This window comes from Lathyrus oleraceus, chromosome 5 (assembly GCF_024323335.1).
Source record: "Lathyrus oleraceus cultivar Zhongwan6 chromosome 5, CAAS_Psat_ZW6_1.0, whole genome shotgun sequence".
In the NCBI taxonomy this organism is placed as follows: domain Eukaryota; kingdom Viridiplantae; phylum Streptophyta; class Magnoliopsida; order Fabales; family Fabaceae; genus Lathyrus; species Lathyrus oleraceus.
In genome coordinates this window covers 616,435,464-616,455,323 of record NC_066583.1, presented here as the reverse complement: position 1 = coordinate 616,455,323, position 19,860 = coordinate 616,435,464, and the positions used below count along the sequence as shown (strand labels likewise).

The 19,860-nt window shown below is 37.4% G+C and overlaps 1 long non-coding RNA gene and 1 other non-coding gene across 2 annotated transcripts; one reads left to right on the top strand and one right to left on the bottom strand.

Moving 5' to 3' along the window:
* Positions 1-14,298: 14,298 nt before the first annotated feature.
* On the top strand, positions 14,299-16,539 carry LOC127087095 (uncharacterized). Its single transcript, XR_007789776.1, has 2 exons — positions 14,299-15,250; positions 15,987-16,539. It is a non-coding gene; the product is annotated as an uncharacterized LOC127087095 (long non-coding RNA).
* Positions 16,540-18,689: 2,150 nt separating this feature from the next.
* On the bottom strand, positions 18,690-18,796 carry LOC127088750 (small nucleolar RNA R71). Its single transcript, XR_007790570.1, has one exon. It is a non-coding gene; the product is annotated as a small nucleolar RNA R71 (small nucleolar RNA).
* Positions 18,797-19,860: the final 1,064 nt, after the last annotated feature.

Here is a 19,860-nt window from a genome sequence, read left to right as displayed (position 1 = left end):
CCCAACAAGGTCGGAACTGGATTAAGAACTGAAAAGATCCTAATGGCATTCATGTCGACGAACTTGTCAAAGTTGGGAAACAGCACCAATCCATAGATGAGCAATACGAATAGAGCCTCAAAGGCATCCTCACTCATGGCCTTCCCATAGAAGGTAGCTTGTGCAATGAGGAACTCGGAAGGAAAACCCTGAATTCCGCCTTTGGTAGTCAGATTAGCTCTAATCAGATCTTCATCTATGTGCAACAGACTGGAAATCTCTCGAGCAGATGGAATACTCTCTAGGCCACTGAACGGCACTTGATCCAGAATAGGAATCCCAATAAGGTGAGAGTATTCTTCCAAGGTTGGCAATAACTGGAAATCCGGGAATAAGAAGCAATGATAGAGCGGATCATAGAACTGAGCAAGAGTGCTCATCAATCCCTCATCCACTTGAGTAGTCAGCAACGGCAGAAGCTTCCCATATCGAGCCTTGAAACCCAAGGGATCTAATACATATGATGTCAGATTCCTTAACTCTTTTACATCGGGCTGCTTGAAGCTGTACTTCTTTGTATGCCTTTTCGGTCTTTCCATGTCTGAAAATTTTGCAAATAAACCCTTTAAGTTCCTTGAAAATTTTCTCTTTTTTGATGACATGAATGCGGATGAATGCGTGAATGTATGAATGCAACAAACACACTCAAGGATCAAGCAAAGCACACCAAACAAAGGTCGTGGGAAAGCTCTATGTATCCCTAATATCAATCATCCATTTTGGTGGATTTAGGTTTTCACCTTATCGACACCCAAGTTCCATTGATATTAACGGTACATGAACCGGTTCAGACATTCTTAATATCAACCAGCCGCTTTGATGGATTTTAGGTTTTACACCTGATCCGGGATCCATTGATATTAACAATGTTTGAACGACTCAACCACGAATCACGGGTTTGTTGAGAGTCACGAGCATGGAGTTTCAGTTAAGAACCACCCAAAGGGAGTGTACTAGGGTTTAAACCTGCCAGACATGTTCTATCAGAGGTTCCCATAATCATCGTTCCATCTTTCGAATATTATCGGAGGAACGAATACTCGTATTCCAAGAATATTCTCAAGAGAAACTCTTATGAGTGTAGTATCGCGTGACAATCGTATCAGAACTGACATCTGAACGACCTCCGCACTACGGTCCTAAAAATAGGCCAAGATGGGTTTGGTAAACTAAGGTCCTTGGCTTCTGCGGAACATGATTGAAAGAATAATGCCTAACCACAAATAACTTGTGTGACATTATTAGTTCAACATGACCTCCACCAAGTGAATGGACTCGCAAGTCAACTGGCTAAGGACTACTCCACACCAGTCGACGAGACTATGCCATTCTCCTATCCTAGAGAGCACTCGAGTTCGGGTATAGAACTCATCTCACAGATCACCAAAGCAAACAGCAAATGTATATCAAGCAATTCACACATTACAATCAATACATTCATCCCAAATTGTACAAAAATATGTCACAAATAAATGATAAATATCATACAACAATGGTGAAAAGTAGGCAATACAACCAGAGATTCTGGGTTCGATCCCCAGCAGAGTCGCCACTTTTCTGTAGCGGTGTATTCGTCGCTATATGATCTATCGGTTAAATCATAAGCTATGAGATACATTGAAAATTTTCGAGTCGCCACCGCACTTTTATTTATCCAAAGGACTGGCTAAAAAGCGAACAAAAGCCTAAGAAGTTTTACACGTAGAAAACTAATAAAAAGATCAGAGAGTCTGGGTAAGGGGTAAATTACGCAATGGGAAGGTGTTAGGCACCCACTACGTCCTAGGTACTCCTAGGGAGCCCTTTTCACACTTGTTGTAAAATATTGTTATTTGTTATGACAAAAATATTGTGCAAACATGATTGGGATGGTGAGAAAAGAATATACAAGTTTTATTATTATTGGGTTCGAACGGATGAACCCGTTGCCTACGTACCTTCCATCAAAGGTAAGGATCAGAACGCCGTAGTTCGGCTAAAAGATTTCCAAAAGTGGGTTAGGTTCAATTTTAAACACAAACCCTAGGTCTTACGTTATCCACGGGAGAAAACTCAACTTATAGACAACAACAACGTCCACCATGTGAGAACAGCTTCAACTGGCCAGGGAGGGGTTAACCCTATAATAGGCGAGGAAGACTTACAATTCAATCACTAAAGACAGAAGGTGAGATTAACATCAACCACTAAGATAAATCAAACCTATAGCTCATGTATGAAAACATTAATGGACGAAGCCAAAACAAGTGAATGAGTGGAGTTATTGATTATGATTATGAAAATGGAGTCAAAGTATGATTAAGATCAATTCAAATAAGTATTATGAAATGAAGTTTGAAAAAAAGGTCAAGGACTTGAGTCCAGGTTTTTAGTTAGAAAACATGAAGATGTTTGCACAACACTTATGTCAAGTTTGAAAGATAAAGTGTGAAAAAGTCTAGGACATAATGAATGATGAATGGATGAGGATGGAAAGTAAAACTTCTTAGAAGGTTCACTTCTTGAAATCATATAGCAGATGATTCAAGTGTGTCCTTTGGAATAGCAATGGATAATAACAAACAAACAAAACAAAGAAAAGGCGGATATCGGATGCCAATCAATGGTCTTATACCAATCTCCTAAAACAAAACTGGATGTCAGACGCCACTCAATGGTCTTACACTAATCTCCTCAAAAGAAAACAAGAATGAGAAATGGAAGTCAACTGCCAATCTGTCTGGACTTAGGTTAACTCCACAGTATGGTCCTAGGAAATCCAATGCCACATTACAGGGACTTACAATGGATCCTCACATACAAGAACAAAAGCAACAATATGATCACAGGAATGCAAATGCCAACTTACAGGGACTTATAATTGCAACCTCTCATACAAACAGATAAAACAAACTATGATCACAGGAAAGCAGATGCCAACTTACAGGGACTTATAACTGCATCCTCACATACACACAGATAAACAGAAGATATGAGTGACCAATGAGGTCTTACACTCTATCCTTCCATATCACAGGAGCAAATGCCAAAGCAATGGACTTACAGTTGTCCTCAATGGGCAAACAACAATGATAGCATCACAAAACAAATGAGATGATCATGCATTAATGGCAATTGATATGATGATAAATGCATAGCATACAGGCAAGCAAGTGCACATGAAGCAATCAATCAATCAATAAATATCAAACAGCACACTCTATAGCCAAACAATGGGGCTCACACAAGAGGGTTTGACTTTAAAAGTCCACTGTAATGGGTAAAGGTCGCTCTTAACCTGGCCATTGAGGGGCTCAGGTGAAGCAGATGAAAAGGAGATGAGGGGTGTGCCTCATTGCTTCTATCTCAAATCAGAGAGAGCATCAAAGAAAGTGTGGGAGTTCAGAAGGTAGGGACTCTCTCCACATTATTGACTCGATTGGATCTTGGGTATTTATCTCATTGCTTCAACCATGTAATGGGAGCAAAGAGAGGACACACTGAATAGTGGGGGATAGATTGCTTATCCCTACCTTCCACCAATTGCCTTACTTGAAGGACTTTTCCTGCTTAGGACAAAATTAAACACACACAGGCATTGCCTCTTAAGGAGGACTTCAGACAGTTTGCCCGGTCAAATAACAGACCGGGTCTCCAGACTACATGAAGAAGAAGTAATTATACCTCAAAGCGAATGCTAAATAGCAAAGCAAGCAAGTAAGTTCAAAGAACTTAGGCAACTAAAGTACCTGAAAAAGTCAAACTTATTAGCAAACAGTTCAACAGTCAAAATCAAAGGAAATAACCAAAAGTCAACCACAGAGGGACCAATTGTGCAAGGCACAAAGACTCAAGCATATGAGTCACCTACAAAACAAAATGTTAGCACATGAAAAACAAACCAACTCAATCAAAATTGAAAGGTCTTTGGGGCCTTGGTGCTCAACCTGAAACAAATGAACTCAACATAAGTCCAAAGGACCACTAGGGCTAGCCTAGGGTCAAAGATGAAAGAAAAAGTCAAGGCAGCAAGGAAAAGTCAACTCAAAGTCAAAGTCAACCAATTAGAAAACAATCACAATTGGGCCCACATTCAAATCATGCATCATTGTCATTTCATGGATATTTGAAGTCAAAACATGGCAAAGGAAAGCATACAAAAGTCAACAGAATGACTTGCATCAAAAGTCAACTCAAACAATTCCAAAAATTATGAAATAAATCACACTCAATCCTAACATCTAACATGGTATACATGTAAAATTTCATTGCATTTGGATGAGAGGAAGGCAGTCAAATAAAATCATGAAGTCAAACCAAGTTTAAGTAAGCATGGTGAAAGTCAACAAACATGGGTCAACTTCAAAAAATCATATCAATTTGAAAACAGAAAAGAAATGAATGAGGTTAACACCAATGCAAAGCTTGAGATGTATAGTTATCATATATGAAATTTCATGGTCATACAATAAGATTTGAGAATTTCACAAAGGATTTGGCAAGGCATAGCACAAAAAGTCAACAAATGACCACATATGGAAGAAAATTCTCAATCAAATGGAAAACAGCAAGATTAATTCCAAGAAAAATCATACACAAACTAGACATGTGATAGATGATTCATGCAAAATTTGGGGTCAATTGGATAAGAGGGAGCATGTGAACAAAATTAGGGAAAATGCATGTTCATGTTGTGACACCAAATGCAACACATGACTTCAAAAATTCATAACTCTCAATCCACAAATGATAAATGCACAAATTTTATATGGAAATGAAGGTCAATGTGTGTAGATTAACCACAAAAAATTTCAGGCTCAAAGGATATGACATGAGTATTTCACAAATGAAATGGCACAAGGTACCATTTATGCACACATGTTGGAAAATCATTTATCATTTAAAATCCAGAACATGAAAAATTAATTAAAATTCACAATTAAATATTAGACTCATTTGTGAACATGTGGAAAAAATTTCATAATTTTTTGATGAAAATCGAATGAGAAATAAATTTGTGAAGTTGGGTGAAATTATGGGTGAAGTATGAACACAAGGCATGGCATGATGGTCAAACATAAGTCAACCGTGGCAAAGTGGTAAATACGTGACCAACTTAATGAAACGACACAGCTTTGGCCTACACAACGAAATGTTGTGATTGGCCAGCTGCTAATGGAATAGTACACGACCAATGGGGCTTCATGTTTTGGTTTTTTTACATAAACCCTTAGGGTTTCCTAACAGCATGGCTCAACATCATGTTATCATGTTCAAAAAACAACAACATTAAAATCAAACCAAGCAAAAAAGACCAACAGCATGGCAAAGGCATTTCATACAAGTTCAAAACAGCAGCAGTATTCATTCACCATTCAAAGTTCATCATCATCAAACTATCAAAACAACAACAGCACTAATCGAACAGGACCATGACATACCAACCTCATGCATTATCAACCAACACAGCATAAGCATATTCATGAGAGAATTATGGGCGTGGTTATGTTTAACAGCAGCAGGATGTATACATTCGTTATCATCATCCACACCAAAACAAACAACAGCAAACAACTGACATAAGATGGATTTCTGGGAGAAAGTAACAGGGTTTATCAGCATGGTTAGCAGCATGGTATAGCACAGTAGGTTCACAGCAACATTCATCATCGTGCATCAACCACAAAAAATGAACAAACAGCATCCACAACCAACACAACCAAACATCACTCATGTGGACTTTACAGGCAAGCTTAAAGGTTTTTCAAACAGCAGGGCATCGTGTTTTCATGCTTATACAACCAAGCTCATCAACAATGTTCAAATATCAACCAAACAAACAAGCATGCCATGATCACTTAAATGAACTCAACTATGAAACAACAACATCATCATCATCAGCTATCAACAAGACAAGCAGAATCGTGGGAATTTTTGACATGAGTTTAGGTTTAACAGGGCATTGGCATTGCAGCTTCATGCAAAATTTCGACCAAACCAGAAACAGCATAGCATTAACAAATTAACAGGGCACGACTCATGCACACCAAGTATCATGCATCATCAGCCAACAACAACATAGCAGACAACAATAGCAGTACAGAAATTCAACCAACAATTGCAACAGCATAGCATTATTAGGGACAAAGTATCTGGTTTAAACAACAGCAACATGGTTAAGCAACATTCAAAATTTATCCTCAAGCCAAATTCATCATCATACGGATATCATGTGCAACATGTAACAATAACAGCCAATTTAGACATGATTCTGGAAAAAAAAACTGAGCAAAGCTTAAGGTATTAATCATGAACAACAAGTGTTTACTGTCTTTATGCATACATCATCATAAAACAACATTCGAGCAAAAAATCACAACAGCAGGATTTAACTAGCAGGGTATAGCAGCATGGTATTGGTAGGCTCTTCATGCAAGCTCATCATAAACAACCAACCAAAAGTAAACATGAATAATTCTGGTGAATTCATCATAACAGCAAGCAGAGTATTTGCAGCATGCATTCGTGTTCATCATGTAATCAAACAAAACAAAACAACAGCAACAACATGTCTCATGGATTTCAGGACAATGTTTATGGGATTCCAAAACTGCAGCATTCATGGCATTTCAAGCATTGATCATGGACAAACAATATCAAGTAGACAGCACGGCATTGGCAAACAGCATCATGTGACTTTGAACAAACACCACCAAACACGACAGACAAAATGCAAAGGAGTTTCTGAGCATGTTTATGAGATTTTAAACTGCAGCAGGGTTTTGGCATCCAACTTCATCATTTTCAAATCAACTTAAAATTTCCATATGCCCAGAACAGCAAGTCAAATACATCAATGGCATCATCAAACAATATACATCATAAATCCAGCAAGGAAATTCATCAGAACAAAATAAACATCCAAGCATTGAGCAAAAAAAAAAACCCATATGAACCCTACTTCAGATCAGCATATCTCAAGAAATACACAACCGTTTGCCACGATTCCAGTCGTAATAACACTAGCATACCATGTTCTATCCTAAACCTAGCATGATTTGGTGAAAGGAAAGGGTCAATTACTTACTTGATTTTGAAGCAAAGTGAGATGCAGTGCTGGTTTTGATGTTGCAGCCCGATACAGATGTCCACAATGCCTTAAAATGATGAAGGCTTGAAGTCTTTTGGCTCAATGGTGCATAGAAAACCTCACAGCTCTAACTGCCATTGTTGGACTTGGTAATGACAGAACATGAAGATGGCTTTGCAGTTAAGATTTGGTGGTTCAAGGGAGCTCACCAAGATGTTTAGATGGAGGAACAATGAAGGTGACTCAAGGGTTTTGAGTGTTTTAGCAGAATTTTGCTGTTTTGTGAAAATATCAATTGAGAGCAAAGGAGAATTTTTGGGTCGTGTGGCTGCAGTGTGTTTTCTAGGGTTGTGAATCAGAAAATGAAGGCTTAAATATCAGCTGTTTAAGGTCTACTAATGATGTGTTAAGCTGGTTTTTGTTTTATCACATGATTTGCAACTTTGCTAATTTGTACCAAAGTGAAATGGAGGGTGCAAGTCTGCCATGATTTGGGCTTTGACAGGCTGCTAAAGACCAAATACTCTGCTGTCTTTTACTTGTTCATGAATTGCTAACTTGCCTCCCACTCATGAAAACCATTTGCATATTTGGCCAAGCTTGTACAAATGAAGTGGAGGTGTGAATTGGCACAAATTTGGGCCTGCTACAGGCTGTACAGACCACATTCTAATTGCTGTTTTGGTTGTACAAATGAAATGCTGTACTGGTTTTGTCTTTTGTGAAGCTTCTTTTGCCAAATTGCCAAATTTGCATTTTAATTCAAAATGATGAGAAAATGGTGGTATGATGATGGTTTTGGGATTGGAACAAGTCACAAATGTGATATGGAACATTTCCCAATTGGCAAAATCAAGAAAAAGTCAAAAACTCAAAAAGTCAAAGTTTGGTCAAACTTTGAATTTAAATGCAAAAGGTCCAAAAATGCCATTTTGATTGGCAAGGTTTTAGGTCATGAAATTTATATTTTTGGAAAGAGGATGAAAAATGTGGTTTGTAGGAAAAAACCCCACCAAATTTGGCCTTATGGTTTGGGAGATATGGCTTGTTGAAGTTCAAAAATTGGTGAAAATGATTTGATCATATCTTGACAACCACACATGGGATTTGAGAGTTCTTGGACTTTTTGAAAATGGGAAGACAAGATCTTCAACTTTCATGTTGGGCAAAAATTCATTTGAAGCTTGTATCATGATGTAAGTTTAAGATCAAGAAGTTTCCATTTTTGGCAGTTGAAATTACAGGTCCACTTTCTATTTCTGGAAAATTTTCTGATTGGCTTGATTTTCTTCCATGATGAGGTTTGACATGATAGATGAGGCTTATACAAGCATGAATGAACTCCTTCAAATCAAATCCATCCATCAAATCTCTGATTAAATCCACAGTTGACCAAGTTTGACTTTTCTAGGGTTTTGGATGACTGGAGCATTTCTGATGAATTCCAAACCCTAATTCCTTGAGAACTTGTCTTCAAATGATGTCTCAAGTTGTATGAACTTTTGATTATTGACCATGATGCCCAAATTCCACAAGAATGGCCATCATCCATTGCTTTGACTGATCAATGACTGACTTTGACCTAATTTCTGATAGTTGCTTCAACTGCAAGCAACAAGGTTAGACTGACAATATTTTTGTACTTTTTGAATGATAAACATATGAAAGCAAAGATATACAAATGCAAAGTATGCTTGGTGATCAAGAAACAAACCTACAAGGCAATCTACCCACTAAGAGGGGACAAAGGCATGCAATGATCCTTGAGGTTATGATATGAATGATATGGGCCATGAGGGATCTTAGGGCCCAAAATTGGGGTCTTACAAGTATGCATGTGTGATCTGGATCCATTGATCCAATCTCCCAAGACTCGCTTCTCTTTCGATACGAAGCTGACAACCTAAAAAGGAAGTGTTCATTCGGACAATAAACTTTATACCTCAACGCGTCAATTCTATCAACTCTAAAATCAGCTGATAGTTGCATGTGGAATTTCTTAATGGCTTTTACACCTTCCTCTTTTGTGCGAAATGTGTTTCCTTGTTTCAGAGATCCTTGCATCTACACGTAAGGATTGTACCATACATCTGCTGAAGGTTCATCTGAACCTAAATTTAACCTTGTCATGTGTTGGAGTGGACAGTATACATGACTTACTGGTATTGGCTCCTCTTCCTCTTCAACGTTCACCATTGAATCAACCATGATCTCAGGTTCCTCTTCTTCGTCGTCTAGAACATTCACCTCAGCTTGTTCGTCATCAGTCTCACAAAACACTTGTGACTGATCAATATACTGAGACACCTGTTGTTGATGTGATAATATATACAACTCTATATCATTGTAACCGGATTGTTCGTGACTGACAAACATATGTTGAACATCATCATCATCTCGAATCTTCTTTTGATAAAATTATACTTGGTTTTCTGCAAACCAAACTGGATTTTTATAAATGATCTGACCCACATTACTGCACTACAATTTCTTTTCTATTCTTTGTTTCAGATGTGAAAAATTTGATCGTCGATTTATTGTAAACCGAGTTACGTCTGTGTTTCGAAAATAAAAACCGAACAACTGATGATCAAATATTTCACCTCCGACATGGGCACTGATCATGTAATGTTGTGTGGAAGACATTTTGTTGAAACATAAATATGTAGGTAGCTTGAATGGAATTGAATGCATTGCTAAGTTGTTCATTTGCACAACATAAATTGCTTGGTCATTGCTAAGTTGGTCGTTACATTGATAACTTGGTCATTGTCTGTACAGACTTGACCATGCATGTAGTAGAAAGAATCAAGCATGCAGAGAAAAGAGTGACAAGAACACACATGCGCCAGGGAATCAAAGAATCTCTGAACCCTGAGCCCTAAGATTCCCACCTAGGCACCATAAAGTAACTGAGGCGCCAAAGGGTTGGGCGCCTCTTCATAAAAAATTGCCTTAGGCGCCACTAGGAAGGGCGCCCTTTCCCATTGCTCTACACTAAGGCGCCAAGAGGAAGGGCGCCTCTTCCTTGCATGTGAGGAATCACATGTAGGCGCCAAGAGGAAGGGCTCCTCTTCCCTTGTATGTGCTTTCTTCACATGCGCCAAGAAGAGATTCCTCACATGCTAGCTTTGTCTCACATTCTGAATTTTGTCATTCCCTTGTCTCCTCTTGCCATTCCATGCAACCAATCACATTCATTTTAGGGTGCAAACCTACTCACTCATTCATCTATAAATAGTCTCTCATATCAACAATATCAAATCATCTTTATCAATACTCAATTATATTCTTCTACCACACTTCTGTCATCTACCACACTCAAGCTTTGCAAAATCAAATCATGTCTTTATTGACTAGGGGCGATGAACACAGAGGCACACTCGAGAATATCTCAGCATTTGTATGTTATCTCTCTATTTTAACTTTTTATGTTTTTTGTGTTATACCTTTGTTATCTCTTTTTTTTTTACTTTCTATGTTTTTCTTACTTCTTATAGATGTGTGTTTGTTGAGTATGTATTTCTTCTTATAATTGTATTTTCTTACTTTTTTGTTATTAGGATCCGAAGCGGTTTAGATGCCATGTACATGAATATGTACCCCACGATCCTTTAATAGAAACATTTATTAGAGGATGTGGATTTGGAAATCTACTAAACATTGTTTCATACTCGGTGGACTACAAGTTCATTCTGGCTTTGTTGGAGAGGTGGAGACCCGAGACCCACACATTTCACCCTCCGATTGGTGAGTGTACCATCACACTTGAGGACGTGTACATGTTGTTGGGTCTCCGTATAGACGGAAAGGCAGTGAATGGTCGAGTTAACCAAGACAACAATATATGCAATGAATTATTGGGTGCCCCTTTGTTAGACGACGAAACTGAGGGAGACACATCCGGTCAAGCAAGGGGGCAAGGTATAAATTTAAAATACCTAAAACAATATTATGCCAGTATAGTATTGTCCGACGATTCAACCGAGTATGAGAAAATAATAAAAGCTCGATGTTATATTATGATTTTATTTGGTAACTTTTTGTTTCCAGAAAGTACAGGTAATTATGTGAATATAATGTATTTACCTTTATTACGCAACATTAATAAGGTAAACACTTATAGTTGGGGTTCAACTGTGTTGGCCCATCTATATAGTGCAATGTGTAGAACTGCAAAAAAGAATACCTGTACTTTTTTTCATGTGCGTATTTTCTTCAAACTTGGGGGTGGTCAAGAATGTCGTCGCTCGCCCCGATAAATGAGCGCCCATTCCTGTTCCCATTTGTAACCAAGTAAGTATAACACTTTACCATTCACCATTTAGTTAATTATACTTATTATTATAATTAACAGTAAATAATATTTTTCACTTCTTTTTTATCTTAGGTGGCCAGTAAGGGGAATGAACTACAACAGGTGTCTGAAACACGCTATTGTAGTCTACCGAAATCTATTAGACCACATTGGACATGACGATGTAATAATCCTACCGAACTATATTTTAATTCAAAAATACTTCTCAAATTATTTTCCATCTAACCATTTCGTATTGTTTTACAGTTCGTTTGGAGGTCATATCTGGGTCTGAATCATGATGTGAACCATGATGATGCTGCAGTTTGGACAACGAAGACACCGATTATCCGATTCACTACGGTGGAAATGCACCAAAGTGACCGGGTCAAACTGCAGTTCGGAATGCTATAATAGATTCCAGAATCTCCCACGTGTTTGGGGAATTGGCATCAAAAAAGGGTTGATGCACAATGAGATTATTCTGACTGGAGAGACTTTGCAAAAGACATGCGTCGTCAATGGAGGAATCGACGACAACACATCTTGAACGAACCAGTCATCCAAGGTGTAAGACCCACTCAACAATATATGGCATGGTTTAGGTCGGTAACAACTCATCAATTTGTATCTGAGCCGCGGTATTTGATGGATCCACGCCAACTTGCTTCGTCATCGTATGCCCCACAACAATTCACCACCCAACACCAATGAGAACCCACCCAAATCCAACAACCAACCACACAACATCAACCGACCACATACACACAACAACCAAACACCCAACATCGCAACCTGTTCATGCCACCCACCCAACAACTAACCATCCAACGTCGCACCCCGTTCATACCACCCACCAAATCACAAAACCAAGAATCAAACCCCGCATCCACAACCGTCTATAGCCCAGATAATTCATATGGGTCACTTCATCGTAGCCCCCCACCGATGAACACCCAACCATTGTTTAACTATAGTACGCCCCAGGAACCATTGCTTCGTTTCTAAAACGACTCAATGGTCCGATTTGGGCAACTATACCGTCCTTAATTCACCCAACCCCATCGCCCTAACTATGATGACATGGGCACTAAACTCCATTACGGAAGCGCCGTTGGTCAGAGCCCCTTCGGATATTGGGAGCAAATGATGACACATCTGTCAAATACCGTTGGAACTTCCGTCGGACCTTCCAACCAGCCATCGCTCGATCAGGTCAGCACCCAAAGACCACAAACACCTCAAGAAAATCGTGGGAGACCTCGGAGACAAACTAACGCACCGGGATGTGGAACCGGGGGACGTTATAATCGGGCGGGTCATTAGTTTATTGTCAGTCCAATGTAACCAATTATTACATATTCAATGGATTTTTTTTCATTACTATTTCTTATTTATTAAATAATAAAAATTAAATATTAAAAATTAAAAAAATAAAAAAAAATAAAAAAATTAAAATAAAATAAAATAGGAAATGGTGTATGCGCCAGATGAATTGGCGCATACACCCACCAATCAAAACACACTAAGGCGCCACTAGCATTGACGCCTCCTCATGAGGAGCCCAATGCATGTGCCAATGCTATTGGCGCCTCCTCTTTACGCTTTTGGGATGCGACAATTCATCTGGCGCATCCTCTACCAAATTTGGTTATTTTTATATTTTTTTTGAATAATTGGTTATTTTCGATTTTTTTTGAAAAAATTGGTTATTTTGAAAAAAAAAATCATTTTTTTGTCATTTCATTCTTTTTTATGACGGTATAATAAAGGTCAAAATAGAATAATCTTTATAACTTATAGAGAAAATTCAAACATTTCTTTACAAAGAGATTTTCAAATATCGCCAATATAACCAAAGATAAAAGAGTTATTAATCCTATAATTTTTTCCCAAATTTATAATGAGCCTTACAAATTGAAATACAACAATGTTATTCCTACACTCAAACTTACACTTACATCGTTTGCACTATTCACAAATACGATGAACAATATTGTGAACAGTGAAACCATACATGAACAGTGACGTCGACAGTGCATGGACAGAGTCATGTGAATAATACGTGTGCATGAACAATATCCCATGAATAGTGCCCGTGTACAGTGCATAATAGTGAATTTTTATAGTGAAACAAAGTTGATTAATGAAATGTAAACTATTGATTAATGAAATGATGAAGTTAGTTAATAAACGTCCATATATTAAAATTAGTTTTTAGTAGTAAAATAAAATAGGTTAATAAAAGATAAAAAAAAATAGGTTAAAGAAGTTATGAAGTTGGTTAATAATAAACACACAAATATAAAAATATTTTTTAATAGTAAAACAAAGTTGGTTAATGAAATGTGAAATGTTGCGTAATGAAGTTATGAAGTTGGTTAATCACACAGTACTCTTTAAGTTAAAAAAAATTAATATATATATATATATATATATATATATATATATATATATATATATAATATTATTTTATTATTATAATATTTCACTGTTCACCGTATCAACCCCCCTTTCACTTTTCATTTGATCATTGACTTGAGATTCATCTGTACTCATACATGTTCATCATATATTCATAGTAACATTTGCAAATATCTTCATATATTCAAATATTTGTGGTTGTTTACACCTAACCAAAGTTACGGTTTTGCATGAGGATCAAACCCTACAGGGGATGGTTTTGCATTCATCTGGATTAAGTTTTTAAACCATAAGGCTTAAAGCCTTAGAGATTGCTTCCTGGTATTGTTGGGGCATAACCCTAGTTCTTGGTTGTTGGGGCATCACCCTAATTTCATTATGGGCTTGATTTTTTTGGTTCATATCATTGTTGGTTATTGTCCATATAGTTGGGTATGTGGATCTAGTGGTTTGGCTTGAAACCCTAGTTAAAGGGGTTGACATTTGGTGAACATGCTAATCTTGTGCTTAACCCTAATCTTGGATACATGTCAATTATGAACCATTTTCTTTGGAAGCTCATTGTTGGTTTGTGATCTTTGGGTGTATGACTTGCACCTTGGTCTTGGAATCAAGCCATGAGAACCCTAATCAAGTACTCGACATTTGTGATATTTGTTCATGTGATTTGAAAGTCCTAATTCATGCATCATGCACAAATCACAGAAATGCAGAAGCTCTTCACTCTCAATCTTCCGTCACACTCAGAATCTCACAACAATTCCCGAAATAATCCTCAATCGATTCTCACAACGTCAATGATTTCGTCACTCTTGGAACCTCACGCGTCCAAATCTCAGAATTTCGCAACAATTCAGTAACTCATAGAGGAAGAAGAAGAGAAGCAATTCGGAGTCAGTTCATACTTGTTTGCGATTGAAGCTCCAAATCCAGTGAGTTTCTTGGTTTTGATTCTGTTCTGTTTGATTTTGCGCGCACAGTGATAAATGGAGTCGAGTGTTGGATGTCGACTTTGGAGATTCATTTGATTTCGGATCCTTGTTCTTCTTTTTTCGGTCTTAATTCCATTATTGAAGGAGAAGAAATAAGATTTAAACGCAACCCACAAACTCTTTTCAATGCTGCAAATTAATTATTGATGTGGATATTGCAACTCCAGTTCGATGAAGATGATGATGAATTCGAATCAATTCGGATTTTGATGATGATTAAGCTGGAAACGATTTCGTTCATGCTCGCGTTTGGATGTTGGAAGTGAAAAATGATATGATTTTGTGGAGTTTTCTCCTTGTTGTTAAAGCAGGAGATTCAAGTGTGCTTATGAGACCGTGGTGTTTTATGCTGTGTTTTGGCTTGGATCCAATTTTTGGCTTGTAGAGTTTGGGCTTGAGGCCCAAATCCTGTAACTGCACCTCCTTCAGGTTCATGCACTCCCCTCATTTTATTTACTTTAAATCCAATAAATTCATTTAATTTCTCTTAATTGTGTTTATTTGACTTTCAGATTTAATTTTCTGTTATGATTTTTTGTGCATATGAATAAGTAATTCCTTGTTAATATTTGTTAGCTTTTATCATGTGATAGGTAGAACAATAAGGATAATCATTATCTTTAGAAATAATTATGATTATTTTGTTAATTAGATTAATTGTAATTGTGAGCAATTATGATTAACAGATAAATACGGTTAATTGTGATTAATATGATTAATATATTTTCTTATGATTAATTATGATTAATCGGTTAATTGTTGACTTTAGACATTTTAGATTTAGGTAATTGAATTTAGCCTAAGTTTATGTTCATCACATATTCATGTATTATTTCTAATCAATTAATTGGTTAGCTAATTCTAAATAATCTTGATTTTTGTGTCCATTTAATCAGTTTGTACATATTGACCATTTTGCCCCTAGGTAGAAAAATCATGATTTTTGCATGATCCTCTAGCTTAGGGTTACTTAGAAGTAATTGATTTCATTAACTGATTATTCCTTAGGTGGTTGTACATAACTCAGTTAACTTCCTTGAATCCCATTGATTATGGTTGATTGATCACACTGAATTACACCGTGTTTTTTACTCAGATTTCACATGTTTATTAGGACTTTATTATCATTTTGTTTGTATTATGCTCTCTTTTATCTTGTTTTCAGATATTTAGCACTTTCGGACTCTTTTGGAAGAAACGAAGCAAAAAGACCTAAAGTTAGGGTTTTTCGGCGAAATTACACACATGGCGTTGCACATGACGGCCGCTATAGGAGAAGCCATGAGTCATCAGCCCTCAACTAGGAGGTAGCCGCCATGTTCCCATGATCCACCCCATTTACACACATGGCGGACGCCATGAAGGGATGGAGGGCGCCATCTTTGGAAATCACGTTCCCACTAAGGAGAAGTTGGAGGGCACCATGGTCTTTGCATGCTGCTGAAATCCTATATAAATAGTTCGTTCCATTTCACTTTTAAATCATCCAACTTAGTTTTACAACACTAAGCATATATTTATCATTTGTAATAGCGGTAATACGTCACATCGGGGGGTTATCGCACCTTAGTGAGATTGAGTTGAGTCACTTCGAGTTGCTGTCGTCTTTAGCTTCAGGAGTCAGAGGTTTATTTTTGTACCAGATTTAAAGCCCTCCATTCGGAGCAGGTTCTTATTTATCGCTTTACTTATTTATTTCCCGCATCACTTTTATTTTATTTATTTCTTGCATCGCTTTTATTTTATTTATTTCCAACATCGCTTTTATTTTATTTATTTTCCGCACTCGCTTTATTTTATTTATTTTCCGCATCGCTTTACTTTATTTATTTTCCGCACTCGCTTTACTTTATTTATTTTCCGCACTCGCTTTACTTTATTTATTTTATGCACTTTACTCGCTCTTTACGCCTCACATTCTAAAACAAACTTGTCATCATGATTAACACCGTTGTGTTTGTTTGTGTTACCATGTCTGGCTAAATCTTTTAAAGGTTAGAATGTAAGGATCGCGGTTAAAGTAATGTTTCACATATTGAATCTGTAGAAATACTTTAAAGGTTGTTTTAATTTTTAACTTGAGTTTTCTAAAACAAACTTGGTTAGTTTTAATTATTCGAGGAGTGTGAAAGCACTCTGGCTTAGTAACTAGGAATTTTTATCACTTTAAGGAAAAACTATTTTTGAAACTGTTTTCAGACGCGTTGATAGATTTAAAATCAGGAAACTCCTTGGGTAAACTTTCCAAATCAAAATCACTTTTCAACTAAGTTTACGAGTCTCATTTCTTAAAAATAGTTTTACTACTTTAGCGTTTTGCGCATCTTTTATAAGTGACAATAAAAGGCCTTAATTTAAGGGTAAACTCGATTCTGAATACGCGAAAGCGACAGTTCCTGTTAAATGGATTCTTTTCAAGAGTAGAAAATATTGCCTCATAAGTAGTTCTATTTAGACAATCGAAACATCACTTAACTGACGTGAATTACATTCAACCTGTCTTTACCTGCATTTATTATTTACCGTTGTTTTGCAAACCCAATATCTCTTTTATACCGTCTTAGATAAACACCGTAACGATAGTAATCGATAGATTGACGATTGGTCTCTGTGGGATCAATATTCTTTTATATTACTTTGACGTAATTCGTGCACTTGGAATCAATGTAGAAATACTTTAAAGGCTGTTTTGATTTTTAACTTGAGTTTTCTAAAACAAACTTGGTTAGTTTTAATTATTCGAGGAGTGTGAAAGCACCCTGGCTTAGTAACTAGGAATTTTTATCACTTTAAGGAAAGACTATTTTTGAAACTGTTTTCGGACGCGTTGATAGATTTAAAATCAGGAAACTCCTTGGGTAAACTTTCCAAATCAAAATCACTTTTCAACTAAGTTTACGAGTCTCATTTCTTAAAAATAGTTTTACTATTTTAGCGTTCTGCGCACCTTTTATTAGTGACAATAAAAAGCCTTAATTTAAGGGTAAACTCGGTTCTGAATACGCGAAAGCGACAGTTCCTGTTAAATGGATTATTTTCAAGAGTAGAAAATATTGCCTCATAAGTAGTTCTATTTAGAAAATCGAAACATCACTTAACTGACGTGAATTACATTCAACCTGTCTTTACCTGCATTTATTATTTACCATTGTTTTGCAAACCCAATATCTCTTTTATACCGTCTTAGATAAACACCGTAACGATAGTAATCGATAGATTGAAGATTGGTCTCTGTGGGATCAATATTCTTTTATATTACTTTGACGTAATTCGTGCACTTGCGAATCAACACGATCAAGTTTTTGACGCCGTTGCTGGGGACCAACTTCGTCAAATTTCGTACCCTGTTGTTACACCGTATAGACTAAGGCATTATTAGCCGGTAAATGCGAAGAACCCGTAGTACCGGAAATTTAGTAGATCCTTTAGCGGAACCCGAACGTTATACTCGTACACGCCTCTTACTCATATGAATTAAGAAAGCTATGGCTGAGAATCGCGATCGACGACCTCTTAAGGAATTTGCCCAACCCTCTGACGAGAAACCTAGTTCGAGTATAGTAAACCCCCTTATTCCTGCTAACAATTTCGAACTAAAATCGTCTTTGTTGCAATTAGTGCAAAAGAACCAATACGCGAGTCTCGCTACTGAGAACCCGAATCAACATTTAAAAGTTTTTATCCAACTAGCCGACACCTTTAAATCTAACGGCATTTCACCTGATGTGATCCGTTTAAGATTATTTCCTTTCTCCCTCAGGGATAGAGCACGTTCATGGCTAGATTCACTTCCAGCTAATTCAATAACTACCTAGGGAGACCTTAGGAGAGTATTCCTTGCTAGATATTTCCCCCTAGTAAGACTGTTGTTCTTCGAAACCAAATAACTAGATTTGCTCTAAACCAAGGAGAATCGCTTTTTGAAGCTTGGGAGAGATATAAAGAGCTATTAAGAGTCTGTCCACACCATGGCCTAGAACAATGGCTGATCGTTCATACCTTCTACAATGGACTCCATTATAACACCAAGATGAGCATCGACGCTGCCGCAGGTGGCACGCTGATGAACAAACCTTATCCAGAAGCTTGTGACCTAATTGAGGATATGGCCCAAAACCATTACCAATGGGGAACTGAACGAGCATCAATAGAGAAAAAGGATACCCAAGGTGGAATACATGAGGTAAGCTCTCTAGACATGATGCAGGCGAAAGTGGACGCTTTAGCCCTTAGGATCGAACATATGTCTACAAGCACTAACACCGTAGCAGTAGTCCACACAGAGTGCGAACTCTGTGGATCTAAAGGACGCGAATCGGCGGAGTGTAACCTTTTGAACGAACTGAATACCAACCAAGTGAATTACGCCCAAGGTAACCCATTTTCAAACACTTACAACCCTGGATGGAAGAATCATCCAAATTTCTCCTATAAAAACCAGAACCCTATCCAAAATCATGCACCTCAGAGACCGCAAGGTTATCAAGCCCAAAAACCAAACCAACCTATGCAAGTTGTGCCCCAGAAGTCTAACCTTGAGAAGATCATGGAGAGCTTTATATCGGGCCAGACTCAGCAGAATAAAGAATTCCTAAACCAGAACATTCACATAAACGAACTTATAATGCAATTAGAAACCAAGGTTGATCAGATAATCACTCACAACAAGATGCTTGAAACCCAGATCTCACAGGTAACACAAAACCAAGCCCCACAAACTACACCTGGAGGCCAATTCCCTAGACAACCTCAACCAAACCCTCGAGGGCAAGCTAACGCTATCTCGTTACAAAGTGGGACCACTTACGAAGGGCCTCATAACCCAGCGATGAGCGAGTCCAAAACTTCTAAAGAAAATATACCTACCAACCAAGAAGAGGAACCGGAGGAATCCGAGAAACAAACCAATCAAGAAGGTGAAGCCAAGGATAAAACTTACAAACCACCACCCCCGTACAAACCACCAATCCCATATCTGCAAAGACTTAAACAAACCAAAATAAATAACCAATACCAAAAATTTATAAAAGTAATAGAGA